The sequence below is a fragment of the Papaver somniferum genome, chromosome 9, assembly GCF_003573695.1.
Source record: "Papaver somniferum cultivar HN1 chromosome 9, ASM357369v1, whole genome shotgun sequence".
Taxonomy (NCBI): Eukaryota; Viridiplantae; Streptophyta; class Magnoliopsida; order Ranunculales; family Papaveraceae; genus Papaver; species Papaver somniferum.
Window position 1 is genome coordinate 79,099,932 of NC_039366.1, and position 5,259 is coordinate 79,105,190.

A 5,259-nucleotide genomic window follows, 5' to 3' on the forward strand; every position below is an offset into this window, starting at 1 on the left:
TGTGGGGAACACGTGACTGGTAAGTCGTACACCAATGAAAACCATACATACCTCTCCAATCCTCTAGTTTGATCTTAATAAAATGATAAGCTTCAAGACTTCTTACTATAAGCCTTTATTTATCTTCCAACAATAATATTAAAAGTCGAACCAATCCAAGTGAAACACTTTGGAATAGCTCCTTGACTGCATTATCTACATTTCTGTTTTAGCAAGGAGTCAACCAACCGAGTCTTCTATCTTTAACATAACTTCTGGCATCAACTGTGTTATCTAGTAGTGTTCCAAACAACAATGATGATGATGCGGTAGGAGGAGAAAAGAATGTGGTATTAATGAAGTCATTAAACCTTTCCCCGTCTGTATTACTAATGACTGGTGCAAGCCCACTTAAACTGTATCCACCCAAAAGGAATATTGCAGCAAATACGCCAAAGAAATTGATGATAAATGCTCTCAACATCCTGTTTGCAATGACATTTTCTTGAACAAAAATTCTTGTATCCAAATCATTTTGCCTCTGCTGGAGTTCGTTTCTTTTTTATGAGAAATAGACATATCTGCCTAACGCAAAACGAATTAGCAGTATAAGATACTCCACCACTTCTTTTTTTCCTACTAAAATATTTTTCAAAGCTAGGAAAGGTGGGGCACATTTCCAATCATTACTACTGGACCTATGTATTTGAACCATCTTGGATAGCTCCACCAGCTCCTTAATAACATTAATGTCATTATTATCTGTGATGTTAGATGGATCATGATCCCCAGTATAGCTACAACGTACGCAAATAGTATAACACTTCGTTAACCCAATCATTAAAGATACCAAGTGGTACTGATCAGATTTGCAAAACAAATGTATATTACGAGAAAAACATGAACTATACGATATAAGCTCTCTTCCAGTCATTCCTTGTTTTTTTTTGCAAGTGATGCTCGGCATAAACATCTCCAGAACTCCATTTTTGAATATCCACAACAACAGTTCTCGACCTGTAGGACTGCACTGCATAGTTTCCATCTAAGCTTGAAAAAGTCTTATTTTCAAAATCACTGTCTGCTAAAACACATTTCCTTGTAAACTCATCACACTTGAGTTCTATGTATGTGTCAATACTGAATACCAATATTCTTATAACGATCCTGGCACCATTCTTATTATTAAATTGTGAATAGGAAGTCTTGATACGAAGCTGAGCACCATCCATGGAGATGTTTCCAAAATTTTGAGATAATAAGATGGTAATTCCCTTGAGCTTTATATGGCATTCACACTGGCATCCTGAATTTATCGTTAAAGCCTCTCTAAATAACGAACAAATTGCTCCACAACTATCAGTAGACATAAGAGGAAGATAGTGAGAATGTGAAGTACCCATATATGTGACAGCATAAACTCTTTTTGAATACAAATCCATCACAACTTCATCGTTGTTCATAGAATTAACGCAAACCCATCGGAAACATACTGTATTAACTTCTTTAACAGACTGGAAATAAAAATCTAAGGAGTCGACAAAATTAACAACAATTTGATTATCAAACTCTGCATGCATCAAATCTTGTTTTTCAAACAAATCCTCACTAGGTTTAAACACGGTTGTTAGATATATAACAACTTCAGGATGAATAATATTACCAAACAGAGCAAACTTCTCACGGCTACAGCTCACCAAACCCGACTTGATATCAACACCATATCTTGGTGTCAAAAGTCCTTGCTTAAACAGAGATGAATGAATGCCATCTGAAACTGAAAGTGATTGATGTACAATTGACCAACTTATGCTTCTTGTTGATCGCAACGGATTATCGTACATGCAAGTACCAACGTCTTGATTGTAAGGCAGGTTTCATCTTACAAAATCTTATGCTAAACCTTGGGCCAACGATACTCTCTCAGCTTTTGAGAAAATATGACCACAAATTCTTCCAGGGTAATTTCATAAATTATATCTTCATTAAATTGACAATACGATGCATTGATGAATATATAAGAAGACACAAAATAATTCTCATAATCCGATTGAACTAAGTTTTCCTATCTAGGAAAATTTTGAGAGACCATACATGACTTCAGTAGATCAATAACTTGGTTGTTATCACCCATAGATGGAGAAAACAAATCACTATCAGGAATTTTCATATCTACAAGTTTATTAATATGTGAAGGCTTACCAGTAAATTCTAGAGGATCAAGCGAAACCTTGTCAACCAGATTCTCGTCTCCATTAGCAGCAGGATTCTCTAAATCCTTGTCTAGAATTAACGACGGAGGACTAGTAGACAGGGTCATGTTAATAGTTTCGTTTGAATTATAAGAAAATTTATCCAACTAATTTTCGTCCTCCTTTTGAGAAGTAGCTATGTCTTCCTCGCCAGTAGACGTCGTGGAAAACATGTCAGAATTGTTTTTAGTTGAAGAAGAATCTTCTTTATTTTCGGCATGAGATTGTACTGATTTGGCTATTTTGGATACTAAGGCACGAGTCTTTTGATCACTGTACTCTCTGTAAACTGTCGTAGCTTTGGAAGGAACCAAAGTCATCTTATTTCCATCTTTGTAGAAAGTATATGTGTTCCCGAAGCATTCGTGAACACCACACACATCATACTGCCAAGGTCTTCCAAGAAGGAGATGCGTAGCACTCATGTCGATCACATCACATAATACCGAATCTTCATATTCAATGAAAGAAAAGTTCACGACGCACTGATGTGTAATAAGATGAGAAGTAGTTTTATCAACCCACCCAACTGCGCAAGGATTGGGATGTGGAAAAACTGGTAAACCCATCTTCTCTACGACAATAGACGCAACGTAATTTTCTATACTACCACCATCTATATTCATATCACATACCTTCCCTCCAAGTAAACATCTTGTTTTGAATATATTGTATCTCTGTGAATAAGAAGAAAGTTGATTTGGCAAAACATGACGAATCATCCCTAAGAATTCACCATTAACCTCACAGAGATCTTCTTGTCCCGTTGTATACAAAAAAAAGAGAGAGAAAACTAGGGTTTTGAGTTGCGGAAGCGGTTTAAGGATCTGATTTTAGATGAGAATCTAAAACCTTTGACTTTGGTACCAACTAATGTGGAACGATTAGGAAGAAGGTAATACGGAGTTTGCTGGTGATGAGAAAGGAAGAATTGGGATGAGTTGTAGACGATATTTTAAGAGATCTAGAAAAAGATAAAAGAGATAAAGAGAATCATATTAGACGATAATACTATTGATTGATAATAATAAGATTGTTTGTCTAGACAAGAAGGCTTAACCTTCATATAGGCTAGCATGACCGACTAAAAAGAAAAGAACCTAAACTAGGAAAGTAAAAGGACTTGCAAAGCAAGTAAAATAAATTAGACGCAAGGGATCAACAATGATTATTGATACAAACCAATTGGATCAACTGGGACAGTTGATACATTAAAAATAGGTAGATGTCCTACATCACCTACAGAATAAACGCCTAACTTTTAGGCCAAAGAACTAAACCTATTCCAAACAATATCATTTCTCCTTTACAATTTGCTTTCATCAAGGGAGATAAATCTCTAAAAAAGGTACCTATTGCACATGCGCTCATCCACAATATGAAAATCAAGAGAGGTAAAAAGGGAGGAAAAAAACATCATGATAATAAAAATTGACATGGCAACAACCTTTGATAGAGTTGTCTGGGACTTCCTATTAATCATTGTGAGAAAAATGTTGTGTGACGAAAGAAGATGTCAAAAATTTAAAATTCATAGCTACCACTAATATGGCAGTGTTAATTAACAGTGTGTCTGGAAAAAAAATTCAAACCTTCTAGAGGACTCAGACAAGGAGACCCTTTATCCCCCTATTTTTTTTCAATGTTGCATGGAAGCCCAATCAAGAACTCCCGCTCATGCTGAAGAAATGGGAAATATATATATGGTATAACAATCTGCAAAGAAGCTCTTTCGATATCCCACTTACTCTTTGTCGATGGTTTTATGGTTTTTTGTTAATCCAACATGCATGACTGCAATAATCTAGTGAACCTCTTCAAAAAAATTCAGCAATACCTCTGGTGAACTCATCAATTTCAATAAGTTTGGGATCTTCTTCAGCAGAAATACTGATGAGCAATTGAGTATTAACAACAACAATGGTACTGGAGACCAAATGATTGATTCTGGGGAAAATTATATGGGTTCACGTCTTTTCAACAATAATAGCAAAATCATATCTTTCAAACCCTATGCGAACAAACTGAAAAACCAGATTGGATGTCTGGATAACTGAATACCTCAACCCTGCTAGAAGAACAAATCTTATCAGATCAGTTACTTGCACCTCTTGCAAATATCAAATGAACTCTTTCAAGCTTCCTAAAAAACTTGTCAGGAAATAATTAAGTTGCATAGAGATTTCAACCCAAAAGGTTACTATCGAAAAACTTGGATTTTATCTGCAAACCAAAAAAGTTATGAGGATTGAAATTTATGAATATGGAGGATTTTCATTTAGTCATATGATACTAAGATTGGCTGGATATTAGCTAAAAAAAAGTCCTTATGGCATCTCATTATGTTTGCCAAATACATAAGAGACATGAATATTCTAAACATGGATACTAAACCACATGCAGGAGATTTTTGAATCTGTAAAGAAATATTGGAAGAGACTGAAAACATCGAAAAATATAGTTCTTGACATGTTGGAGATGGTGTTGATATAAACAGTTGGAAAAACAAATGGATTGGTGATCCAACTATAAAACTTACTATACTAGAAAATTACCCTGAAAACTGCATTCTTGAGAAAAATCTCATCTCTAATGAAGGAGATTGAGAGGAAACTAAATGCATCAGTCAGAAATCTCTCTAATGAAGGATTTGGCGGGGTGTTTTTTTTTTTTTTTTTTGTAAAGTCTCTCTTTAACGCTAAGATATAGGAAATACATAATCAGGACACAAGCTTGCGGATTGGAGTAAGATATGGAATGGGCAATGCTCTTGCGATAAAGCTATTCCTCTGAAAATGTGCTCATAGAATATTTCCCAGATACGCAAAAACAACATGTATCTTGCATCACATTGACCCCATATGCAAATCTTGCAACGGTAAGGAGGAATCTATGTTCCATCTGTTTATTGAGTTTCAATTTGCGGTCCAGGTTGGATTGGGATATTAAAATGCAGTTATATCATTGGAGAAGCTCCAAAAACTTTTCTTGATTGGCGAAATTCTTGGATAGGGAAAATAAATAGCAA